Source organism: Photinus pyralis, unplaced genomic scaffold, assembly GCF_008802855.1.
Source record: "Photinus pyralis isolate 1611_PpyrPB1 unplaced genomic scaffold, Ppyr1.3 Ppyr1.4_LG2, whole genome shotgun sequence".
Lineage (NCBI taxonomy): Eukaryota > Metazoa > Arthropoda > Insecta > Coleoptera > Lampyridae > Photinus > Photinus pyralis.
Window position 1 is genome coordinate 38,217,510 of NW_022170403.1, and position 14,117 is coordinate 38,231,626.

Here is a 14,117-nt window from a genome sequence, read left to right on the forward strand (position 1 = left end):
CGATCGGTAGTAGACTGCCGCGATGTTCGGTCCGCAACCATTTATACACGCAAGCAATGTAAGTCCAGTACATTCTCGAATGTTCCTACTATCGCGCGCGTAGAAAATTCCAGAGCGCCAAAGGCGACGTCATGTCTGGAGCATTTCCGTTACATTACTGTTTACGCATGCTGTATGTTTTATTTATGAAGGTATTCAATGAAATTTCTAATGTAGACACTTCGAATAAAAGTAAAACTAATGCCCATTTCAAAATTTGTATGTATTTGTACACGCTCCACTCAGGGCCGGCTCGTCGAAAAAAAATGGGTGAGGTAAGCGCTAACTTTGCCGCCCGAATGAAAAGGTTTTTTGTTTGTTAATTGATGGTTCTTTAATATGAGTACCACCAAACAACGAGAAAATTAAATAAAATCGTAGAAATCAGAAAATGACGTTTAGATAAGCATACAAAAAACGGAAATTCAAACAAAAATACCAAACTAGTGTAATAATACCTATATTTATATAGGAACTCTTCTTAACTTTTCATTTGCAAAATTGTTAACAATATCATCGAAGTCTATGTTAGAACTTAGTTCATGTTCAATGGCGAGAATGGCCAGATCCGTTAATCTGTCCTGTGTCATTGTTGAACATATAAACTCTCGCCAGGAAAGATTGCCGATCACAGCACACCTTGTGCCGATCTACAATCTATGTTTTTCTTAAGATGCGAGCGACTTCCGGAATAGGATCGTGCCAATGTTGAACGTCTTTTTGTTCAACATTGACACGATACTATCCCGGAAGTCGCTCACATCTTTAGAAAAACATAGATTGTAGACCGAGATCAAGTGTTCTGTGACCGGCAATCTTTCCTGGCAAGAGGTTTAAATAATTTTTCATTATTTTTTTTTGAGAAAGAACGTTCTCCACTGGCCACAGTGACTAGAATAGTTAAGAGTATCCTTAGAGATACTACTATATTTGGAAAGTTATCACTCTCACTGTTTAGCTCTATATAGTTCAGTATTTCTAAAGGTTTTTTTACCTTTGTGGCTTTGCACGATTCCTTCACTTCCCGTCTATAACGATTAAGCAGTAATAAGCGAAGCAGCGACATTAGTGTATGTGTATCATCGCCGGCGCTAGCTTATTCGTTGTTTATCAAGTACGATAAAGTAATTAAAAAAACCATGCTATCCTATTACATACAGTGAATTTTTTTTAAATGCGAACATAGGAGTTTGCATGCAATGTAATTTCCCTATGTTCGATTTTAAAAAAAAACACATCAATCTATTGAGTAGTTCAAATGAGTAGTAGATACAATTGACAGCTGTCATATTTTTAAAAATACCGCCGTCCAATTTAGTTACGAAATCGGTTAGGTTATTGCTTAGAATGTCAAGGAGGACACTTCGAACATTTATTGTAATTGTTTTCGTTATTTATTTTCTCCATGTATGTATTGAATAGATCAAATTAGTAGAATACCAGGTGCACATGACCTACAAATAATTGAAGGTTGGTTCACAATGAATTGTGATGTCAGCGCGTGCCATGTGAAGTCAAGTTTTCGTAAGTTTAATAAAAATGTATCCTAAAGTTGCTATGGCCTGGCATGGCTTATTTAAAAAAATCTTACCGAGTGCTCTTCATCATAACGACTATGAGTTGCTGTTCATAGTCACACATGTTGCGCGATTTGGGAATGTGAACCGCGCACATCTCATAGATTGATGTGTTTTTTTTAAAATCGAACATAGGGAAATTACATTGCATGCAAACTCCTATGTTCGCATTTAAAAAAAAACTCACTGTATATTGCAAATTAGTGGCCTGGCGGAGGTGGCTATATTTTATAATTGCTTTCAGTCAATTGACATTACAAAGATTTATTATTATACTACATTATTATAATAAAACATTTTTTTAAATTTTTTAATTTCAAAAATGCCGCCCCTAAGATTATGCCGCCTGAGGCGACCGCCTCACCCCACGAGCCGGCCCTGGCTCCACTATTTTTCATTGAACTGTATAGACTTCGACGATAGGCGGCTCATTTGAAAGAGAATGGGGTAAGGTTCCCGTGCCTACCGGTATTTTTTCGTGGTCCTAGCATTAATATTATTAGGAGGAAAATAGGCTCTTGTCATTTATGTACTTTTTAAACTTGTTTTATTATCGTGTGCGGTAATAAATAACTGTATTAATGCTTCTGACAATTTTTATTGGTCTTAACTAATCCATACGCCAAATTAGTACTGTTGATATTAAAAAGCTTTGATTATACTTACTTTAAATTTTGTGAATACTTTATTGACTTTCTTAGTTCTGCACACCCCTTTTAGGTGGGACTGAGCACCCGGCGTCATCCACGTTGTTGATTAAAGATTTACTAAAGGCCAAATTTGTGTATTTCAACTGGGCAATTTTCTCACTTTACGAGTATTAACCAGGGACCCGGACCGGACCGAAAAAGAACCGAACCGAAACCGTTATTACTTCAGAAATGGAAACGTATTGAGAACCGGAACCCATATTACTTTTTTCGGTTCTTTTCGGTTTGTTACGGTTCTTAATAGGTTATTGGAAGTTGAAGGACGCGCCGGCAACCACGTCCTGAAAATTGATAAAATATTACTCTATGATTGCCATCGGTGGATTATAAATTTTTAATAAGGTGTCCAAATTGAAGGCATAACGGGTGGCGGTGGCGCTAATTTAGCCACTACTTAAAACAAATAAAAAAGGAGGGGCGAGGTTTTAGAAAATAAAATTTTTTGTTTTTTAGAAATAAATTAAGTGTAAATACATATGGTATTCATGGCATTTTCTTCACACCTATTAATTAACAAATCACATTGATATAATGAATTTTTTGAATGCCATACTTTCTGAAAAACTAGAACCGAAAATAACCGTTATGGACCGAAAAAAATGCGCAGAACCGAACCGTTATTTCTTTTTAGAACCGAAACCGGACCGGAACCGTTATAAATATTTTCGCTTAAATATAAACAGAACCGGAACGGATATTTCATTTGGGTCCGGGTCCCTGGTATTAACAAATCACCCGAATAGTAAGTAATATGCAATACCTTCTTAATTAATAGACAGACTGGAGGAAATTGTAATTCATCTGAAATGTGCCGACGTTTTATTTAGAGATTACTGTAAATGGGAATGAAATGTATCCGAGCGAACACTTTGGTAGGATGAGTATTTCATTTTTGACTACTCTACACGAAAAAAAAACCAAAACCCTTGTCTTTGTGTACGGGAATATAATACCGCAGTTAATATTTGCTTTACGTTTGCATCTGAAAAAGACGCCAAATCGTTCCAGGATATAAACACGGCCGCGGCATACATAACTGAAATGAGACTGTTTGGCGTTCGGCTATCATATTACCGGCATAAACTGGTGTGGTTTTATTGTTTGTAATTAATTTATATGTCTCTTATGTAAATGCATGTATGTGGTAGTAGTATAAGAGAAATGTACACACGATAACGGTAATATTTTATTAATAAAACCCGAAATGTGGAGGGTCGTACTCGCAAGAATTCAAGCTTCGTTGAAGGTAAAAGTAATAAATTTGGAGGCGATTTATTTCAAAATATTTTTACCAACCAGTAGTTTTCTGATAGTAAACAAACCATTCAGAAATATTTTGTTTTGTCTTTACAATTTAACATAAACGCTCTTTATCGTTGTTGTATTTATATAAATGTCTAATCAATTAATTGAAATAAATAATCTCTTGGAAATTAATTGTTTGATGGCCGTTATCCGATGTTTTATGTTCTCGATTGAAAAGAATTATGCGGGTCGATTTCGGCCATTCTGGACATCGGAAAGTGTTTTGAATGGCGCGATGATGTAAGATGCATAATTCGAAAACGAAATGGGCCATTGCCCACAGAACTATGAAAAACTAAAGCCATAAAAGTTAACAGTGCTATAAAAAATGGTTGATATTTTAATAATTCTCGCATATGTGCTCTGTAACAACATGGCAGCTGCCGTCATAAATTCGGTTCATATGTTGTTTGTTTTGTTAGAGTGTATCGTTTCTGTCTTTCATCTCTTCTAAATAAAAATGATTGTTGTGTATTTTATTTCAAATATTTTTATTATTCCAATGCAAAGATGGAAAAAGCTCCGGATTCATATCAATCTTGTTTGCGTCTCCGCGATAGACTATTAAGTTCTACTTACGGTATCCTTTGTCTGAGAAGTTGTCGAAGTAACTTTGAAATTTCTAATTGAATTATGGAACGTTGCATTCATTTTCACCTGTCATTGTAACTAGAAAATGATGTATTATAAGGAACTTTATCTAGATGGTACATTAGCACTACGCGAAGTGAAATTTACTGTACTGTTTTTGGCTACAAACTTGGAATCCGTATGCTGTAACTGATTTTATGTACTAGTAGCACCTTTGCACATAAATTGTATATATGTAAATGCCAAATAATAAACCGAAAGTTTAAGTTTAGGTAGGAGTGAGGCACAACAACCTATATTGACATGACATGACAAGAAATAATTACAAATGCGACATCACACAATGAAAATAAGTCACGTATTTAGGAAATAGGAAATGAACATGGAGGTTGCTTTGCGTGTCAGACGGATCGGCTTACCTAAACCGCTAAAAAGTTGTATGTGTAATCCACCTTACATGATGAACGCCTGATAAATTATTGTAGTAAAGGGTTGTCTTTGATTATTGTTTTGGCAAAATTACCTACACATGACTGCTAGAATATGAACTAAAGTAAAAGTATCTATACCATAAATAACTATATTCAAACATAAACAAGTTATGTAAACCAGCATATGCATGAAGAAAAATTTCATAAAGTTTAAAATTATCGATCTCACAAGTAATCTAACTCAAAATAGACTAGAGCCTATGCACATCTACACTATACCAGAAAGGTTTTAGTGAAAATTTGAAGTCTATGGTTATTATAACTGCTGAGATCTCAGCCAGCCAGACAGTCAGCCATAACGAATATAATAGTGTATCTATCTTTTTTCAAAAATGCGCTAAAAAATGATATAGTATAACAGAAAATAATCACTTCAAAACACTATTTCTGATTTCTACATGTAGGTATATACAGTGATATTCATGTAGAAGTAGGGATTTTCTATAGGAATTTCCTATGTCTACTATTAAATGATAAAAAGTCTTCTGAAGGACGCCTAACTTTATGCAACCAAAATAACTACCTACAACAAAATAATGAGGATCTGTCTGTATTGTGATGTTTAGATTAAGTAAAACTGAGTTTCTCAAACTCGCAAATAATTTATTGAAAATACAATAAACAAAAGAATAGTGGTTCTTTACAAACATAGATACCCATAATGTATAATGAATTACTTCCCGTTCACTCACGCATGCACACATTTAAATTACAAAAAAAACAATACCTAGGTACACAAAGTAGCCCAAAATGTGGGACTATCGGTGGGTATTACATAAACAAATATAAAATGGCAAGACGCCTATAAAACACAACTTTTAATAACTTTTCTGGGTATACTTAATATCTCGCATGACCGCTGGTTTTCGCAAAGGTTACCTGCAGTTCGACCGTCTCCTAGCCGATAATGATGATAAGAAACAATTTGCTTTCCGAAACTTTGATTGTCCTTGGGTGGCCGGCAGGTGATAAGACAGCTGGACGGAGAGTTGATTTGCTCTCTCGTTGTTTCACAATAAAAAACGGGACTCGGTGGGCCAACCTGCGGTAATTCCCGTGACTGGACCGACCCTGACTGGGCGATTATGCTTTAGCTACTTGTTCTTCTTTTTTATTCGTAACCCGAGTAATGGGAAATGGAACTTCCTTTTTCAATCCACCCTGGATAAGATTAGGTGGGTATTTACCAATTTTCAAACTAAAGGCAATAATTATAACTGTACCCAACGGCCGAATATCGACACGAACACCCAAAAATCACCCTGAAGAAACAAACTAACAAAGGCAATTTTTTTAACAAATGTGGGTAAAGAATCAGCTTACAGCGTTCGGTTAAACCACATTCAATCTAATGCCGAACTTCACGTGGAAAACCGCTTTGCTTATCGTACATGTACATGCAAGGGCAACCACTTGCCTTGATTTCACAAATTTTTAAAACAAATTACGCGGGAACAATTTAAAATCACTACGAAACGCTACAGTATTAATTAATTAATTAATTTTATCGCTTTGACTTCCGTATTCTAATTTTCGTTCGTGTGCAATGTATTTCACTAAAGAAAAAGGTGATATTTCCAATTGGTATAGTGCCGGTAATAGTTAAAGGAGGTTAAGAGATTTATTTTCTGTGAAGCCAAAGCATCAAAATTCGAATTAATAATTAATAATATGACAGCCAGATCTGTATTTGTTTCAAGAAGTTATTTTGGTTGCATAAAATTAGGCGTCCTTCAGAAGACTTTTTATCATTTGAAAGTAGACATAGGAAATCAATATGTTTACTTCTACATCAATATCACTGTATACAAAAAATACAGATGTACTACAGGGCTTTCATTAATTATTGACCTCCACGTGACCACAGATGGTTAGGCAACTAAAGATTCACAGGTGCCAACGCTGATTTATTTGCCATATGCAAGTTGCTAGTGAAACCCAAGGATTATTGAGAGGGCGACTCTAACATCAAATAGTACTTATAGAAAAAAGAAATATAATTTATTACCTTTTATTTCAATTTTACAAAAAATAGGTACTCAAAATAACCACCATTCATTTCCGGGCATAAATCGTGGTGTAAATTCCATAGCTTGAAGTATAATTTCACAGTATCGCTCTTCATTTACCAATTCATAAAAAAATAGCTCCTATCCTTCTTGACATAGCTACCCGTTCAATCAATCAAAATTTTCTGTGCTACGTTCTCAGGAGTCTTTTCGTGGAATCTCAATTTTCGATTAAAACGGTATTAGTTCCTGTCTGCTTTGAAAAAACCATCGCTTTCCCGTTTTTACTGTTAAAAAAAATAAATTGTTCAACACTACCCTGGCATTTGCTTGAACTGTTGGTGGACATGTAATTTTCGATGAAAAAGAGGTGTTTGTAGTTTCCACAGAATCGTTGTTTGTTTGGCCATTTTCATGTAGATTCAAAGTTCAAAAGGTCAAAAATGGGATTTTATATTTTTTGATGACCTGAATTTTGGTTAATAATTAATGTAAATAGTGTTGCGAGACGTGACGAGAATTTTGAAGGTCTCGTCTCGTGACCTCGAGACGAGACCAACTCAAAGTCTCTTCTCGGCCTGGTTCAGTCTCGTCTCGACTCGTTTCGTCTAGTCTCCTTTGGTCTCGTATCACGGTTTAATCCTGCAAAAAAATGGCTTCAGGTCGCTTGAGCCGACACACTTCGTTAAACATATTTTACAACTAGCTTTAAAAATTGCAGGAATTCCATCATTATTGGAACCCTCTAGTCGTTCACGGAATGACTGGAAACGCCCAGATGGAATGACATATGGACCATGGCAAAACGGGCCACAATTAATATAGGACGTAACACGTGTAGATACCGTTAGCCAAAGCAACATTGTTTCATTGACGTCAGCTGCTGGATCCGCCGCAGAATTCGCAGAAAAAAAAGATGGTAAAATATGGTAATCTACTAGACCGTTTTATTTTCTACCCTTTCGTTATTGAAACACTTGGCGCTTGGGGTCCATCTGCAAAAAAAATTGCTTCAGAAATTTTTTTTGAAAAACTCAAGAAAAACGTGTTGTTTTGAATTTTTAAAACAAAGATTCAGTTTAGCTGTTCAGCAGGGAAATGCGGCTTGTATTTACGGCACTCTACCGCCACCGACAGCATTTAATGAAATTTTTTATATTTTAAGTATACGGTAAATTTTTTTTAAATCTTTTTAAACAATTTTATTTGCAATATGTTAATGTTGTAACCTTTTGTTAAATGATTAAATAAAACATTGTAAATAAAAAAAATACATTAACATCTTTTGACCAACATTCACGCCATCAAAAACGTATATAATTTACTTTTGTGACGCGTTTATAATGTTCATGCGAAACTGTTGCTTAATGAGGTCGGCAAACCTCTTCCTCATAATCTATTGCTTTGCGAGAAGTCGAGATGTTACATTAATTGGTAACCAAGTCAACTATTGTTATAGTATTTTGATTCCCCCACTCTCCTAGTATATCTTTGGCGGCTAAAAATAGATAAGTTTATTCGCTATTCGATTTTCACCATTTTTAATTATATTATTTTGGAACAATAGAGCCATTTTCCAGAATTATAAAAGCCACGCACTCATTGATGAACTTCAACTGTGTTTTGCGGTCTTTTTATTTCAGTTTTGACATTATAGATCATATCATCTAAAAAAGAATCGGAGGAAGGAAAGATAGGTATAAAGCTGGATAGTAAGTATATCTTATAAATATTTAAACAGAAAAAGTCAGCATTGAAAGTGTTTTTCTCTGTGATATGAGTATGTACCTACTCTAAAACAGTAAATACCGCACGCCACTGGTTCTACACAACTTCCTTTAATGCATTTGTACAGTGGAATATTTAACTTATAAACGTCTATGCACTTATAAACAGTCTAGACTCTAGAGGGTGGTTTCCACGACGCTCATTGCCGTCAGCTTTATACCTATCTTTATTTATAGCACAGCGATGTTGAGATGAACAATAATAAACTTAGTGAGAAGTACACTACTTTCCCCCGATACCTTTGTTAGATGTTACGATCTTATATATAAACATGTCTGTAATATGGGATCCAAAACATTATTATAAAAAACATTTGAAGGAACCACTGGATATATCTGCAAGGAAAAATGGTGACTGTCGTGGCGTCCTGGAGAAGGGAGAAAGTAAAAGAGATTAATATATACGCAGCACTGGTAATCATTTCGCTGCTTATCGCCATCGCGAGCTCTCTTGGAGCACTGTGGATCCAGAGGTTCGCGTGAAGTACATTGATGACGATCTGATACAGTAACGGTTGTAGCATGGACTATTCCACAATTTTTAGTCTATGGTTGCAGTTACAGTTGCAGCTTGTCAATGAGTACCCGTCGCATTGGCTCGACAGTTCAATCATAGGTGAATATCGTGAACATGTGACCTATCTGATGACTATTTTTTAAATAATGAAATCGGTGGCCAAAAAACGAGATTATGAAAACGCACAAAAACATCGTGTCATCATCATGAACGTGGTGGTCACCATACTAGTCCATTGGTACTAATCCAATTCTCTTGAAAATTGGTACTTAACAATTCCGAAAATATTCTCCAGTTATGAAGTAGTGCATCATCTTGTTGGAACATTATATTATTTCTTTTTACTAAGGGAAGAACTCTCGGAAAGTCCTCAACGACGAGCCGGTACAGCAGTGGTAGTATGTTTCCTACATATTTATTCTGCTCAGTTTTGAAACTACAACAGAATTTGTGCCACGTCACATTTTCTGGAACATCTTACACACTCGGTAATATCTTGGTGACCATGTCCCTTATGAATACTACCTCATGTGAAATCTCCACCTATTTTAACACCGATGCTGCGAGTCCTGACACTACTGTGGGTACTAGGATCGTACGTACAGTGAATTTTTTTTTAATGCGAACATAGTAGTTTGCATGCAATGTAATTTCCCTATTAGTCCAGTCAAATTACGGTTTGGGCTGGATGTTGTCACTTCACTCAACGACACCAAGCGCATCCTATGTAAAAAAATTCGCTGAATCCGAAAATCATAGTCCCCCTGGCCGGAAACGCCCGGAACATATTGTTATAAACAAAAAACGAAGAAAAATGGGAAAATGTCGTGTTTTTTCACATTTGACTTCGAATATCTCGTTAACTATTGCTCGGAGGAAAAAAATGAATAGGAATGAACTTGTTTAGAATAAAATTTTCGATAAGATACAGTTGGTCCGGAACGCTCATTTTCAACTGTTATTGTTATTTATGGAGAAATGTAAAAAAATAATCTCGAAAATTAATACTTTGTTATTACTAAGTAAAATTCATTCGATCTTTTTGAAAATCCGTATTTAGTAACTTCTTTTGATAACAAAACAATATGACAAACCAGATCACCGTAGGTTTCATACTCATTGATTAATTAAATAAACAAGTGGAAAACGGGATGCTTTGTCTTTCAAACTGGGGGAACGGTGATCTGGTTTGTCATATTGTTTTGTTATCAAAAGTAGTTACTAAATACGGATTTTCAAAAAGATCGAATGAATTTTACTTAGTAATAACAAACTGTTAATTTTCGAGATTACTTTTTTACATTTTTCCATAAATAACAATAACAGTTGAAAATGAGCGTTCCGGACCAACTGTATCTGATATAAAATTTTATTCTAAACAAGTTCGATTCTATTCATTTTTTCCCTCAGAGCAATAGTTAACGAGATATTGGCAGTCAAATGTGAAAAAACACGACATTTTCCCATTTTTTCTTCGTTTTTTGTTTATAACAATATGTTCCGGGCGTTTCCGGCCGGGAGGACTATGATTTTCCGATTCAGCTGATTTTTTTACATAGAACACGCTTGGTTTCTTTCAGTGAAATGACAACATCCAGTTTATACTATTATACTATTTTTAGAGCTAATTTGACTGGACTATATGTTCGATTTAAAAAAAAACACATCAGTCTATTGAGTAGTTCAAATGAGTAGTAGATACAATTGACATCTGCTACATTTTTAAAAATACCGCCGTCCAATTTAATGACGAAATCGATTAGGATATTGCTTAGAATGTCAAGCAGAACACTTCGAACATTTATTGTAATTGTTTTCGTTATTTATTTTCTCATATTCTTCATTTATGTATTGAATAGATCAAATTAGTAGAGTACCAGGTGCACATGACCTACAAATAATTGAAGGTTGGTTCACAATGAGTTGTGGTGTCAGCGCGTGCCGTGTGAGGTCAAGTTTGTAAGTTTAAGAAAAAATTATCCTAAAGTTGCTATGGCCTCACATGGCTTCTTTAAAAAAAATCTTACTGAGCGCTCTTCATCATCAAGACTATCAAGTTGCTGTTCATAGTCACACAAGTTGCGCGTTTTGCTGGTGGGAATGTGAACCGCGCACACCTCATAGATTGATGTTTTTTTTAAATCGAACATAGGGAAATTAGATTGCATGCAAACTCCTATGTTCGCATTAAAAAAAAACTCACTGTATATTCGCCGGACTTCCGGATCTGAGCCCCAAGCCGAGGTGTGAAAGCAAAACTTCGGAGTAAATAAAAATGAGCTTAAGATTATTATTATTATTAACGTATTAGTTTTATTATTATACTTATTATTATTTATTTCCATGCTTCATTACAGGAAGTTCTGTCGCGTTATAAGCGATATTTAATAGGACGGTGCGTTCAGTCCTTGACCATTGTCTATCTATTAGCCTAATTTGAAAACAGAAGTGGGAAATTCGAAACCGTTCGCGAGTTATCATGTACAGAGACGCACAGACGGGCGGGCAGGAAGTTCAAAATTATGATCTTGTTAATAAGTGTAATTATAACATACCGTAAAATCGTAAAAAGTGACGAACCCTCTAAAAATGGATTACGGAAGACTATCAAACAGATCAATTATAAAACTAATTACGTTTGTTTATGTTGCCACAACCGCGATTGTTTATTTTTAACAAATTCTTTGGAAGTGTTTTCAATGTACAAAAAGTAAATGGAATAGTTGTGTACCGATTTAGATCAATTTAAAAAATACTGCGTTTATTCCATTAGCGTTTGTCGGTAAGATTTTCCCAAATTTACCTTCTGCTCGATGGACATTCGTTGTATCACTGAGGTTGTTACTTTTGGCAAGTAAGAATAAATACTCGAGAATTGGATTAACAGTACATCATCTATCAGGTATTAATAAATGATATATGTAAAGCGTAAAGAAATCGCTTCTTCTTCGCTCATTATTTTACGACTGCGAGTATTCCTTGATATGTCACAGGAGGTATTAGCAAAAGGGAAATAAACTTCAAATATGTCTCCTTTAGGGGTTGTATATTTAGTGAAAACCGCAGAATGATACCACATTTCGTTCCGTATTGAAGGTGGATCATTTTGCATGAGCCACCCTGTATGCCTGTCCATTATTTATGAAAATTGTGAAGAATAAACATTGGAAAATATTGGATCACTGTCTGTACGCTTCAACAAGTTTTTTTCTTCTGATTGTTCAATGTGAAGCCTTCTTTGACACTGACCTATTAGACAAGCCAATGATCCTAAGTTATTATTCTTCACATTTTTTTGTCGGGTTAATTTTATTTTGCGTAAATGTCCGTTGAATACTATCCATGCCACTTTCAATCTTGTTGTATTCAAGTTGGGCTTGGGACACGAACTTTATTTTATGGCGATGCGATATATTTCAATTAATGGGAGAGATATTCTTCTTGCAGGATATTACGTATACAAAAGCTTATTGTAGTTCTACTAGTCATTTAAATTTCGTTTAGTAAGAAATTTTAATGAATTTTTTCTGTGAAAACGCTCATATTTAATACACCCTTAAAGCGTACAAACGAACTCGACAATGATAGCAACTTCAAAAGAACTCTGCTACAATATGCTGAAAACTCTGTAATAACAAAATACAACTTCTGTTATTGAAATAGGATACTCGAGGGTGAAGTAAAATGTTTAATTTAATTACTTATGTCTCTTCCACGCGTCTTCGTCGCAACTGAAAATAAATCTACTTTTTCATCGGCGGCTGCTTTTTCTATAGCAAAAACCGGTAAAAGGTTACAGTACTCTTTTTTCCAATTTCCTCTTGCATGAAATATGATTTTAAACCTCGTTTTAAACGAAGTTTGATATGCAAAATACGTTGCCTAGAAGTCACTGCATAGTGGCCTTAGTTAATTACATCCCGTCCGAGCAGCGAGTTTTTACTTTGCAGTTGCACAGAAAACCTTTTGTTGCTTCGTGATTGCCGTATTTAGTAGTTACGTAATTGACGGTTGTAAAACTACTTCCTATCAATAAAAATATGTCGCCTATTGTCTAATAAGAATTATTGTGATGATTCATCAGCTTTAGTATCAGGATGGGATGACGCATGGGAAACGTGCGTGCGGTTGAGTATTGATCCGAGAGGCCCAACGTACTCCTAACCACAGACACACTGCTCCAGATTGAGTACGTTCGAACTGTTTCAAGACAAAAAGTTGCAGGCTTCCATTGTATCTGCGTACCTACTTTATTTCTAATTGGTTACACAAACACTGTTATTTATAAAACTTTTTCTCACCCGTGTATTTATACTTTTTTGTGTACCTGTTTTCCTAAACCTTGCGGGGTCATTATACAACTTCATTGCTAGTTCAATAATAGATTCTGGCTTGTTTACGTTTCGTTACGAGAAAAGAACGTTATTTTCCATGTAATCGATTGAAGTTTAGAACATGTTTTTTTACAAGTGTTGTTTTTGTTACAAAATTAGGCGCCAAAAATATTACGCTATGGAATTTTTCTAATTAGATCATCATTGTAGTGTGGTAGTAAACATGTTGACTTTATTTTGGAGATAATTTTTATAATATTATTATCATTATTGCATTGGTATATATACGTATTCGCAATTTAATAGCCGCTGCTAAACTACCGCCGATTATTTCATTATTTTGATTTGGCAATTTAAATTGGGACAATTTAGTAGGATGGGATGAAATCACGAGTACGATTCATGCATTATACACTGAGCTTTAGTTCAATTTAAATCTAATTGACTTATTTTAATGCGAAGTTATTACGGCTGTTGTCATCTCTCTGTTTACCGTAAACCAGTATAAAATTACTATGAACTTCATTGTAATTCTATTTATAAAATTGTGTGTTGTACCATTATTGTAATCTTTATTATAACTGTGTTCGATCTATTTTTATAATTTCATTATGTGGAAGGTCAAGGGTTTAGAGCATCATCACCAATAGTATTAGTTTTTAGCGCATTTTTTAAGAATTAAAAAAAAATGTACTATTGTTTTCGTTTTGTCCGTCCGTTCGGACCCACTTCTGCCGTTATGAAGTAGGTACTTCAA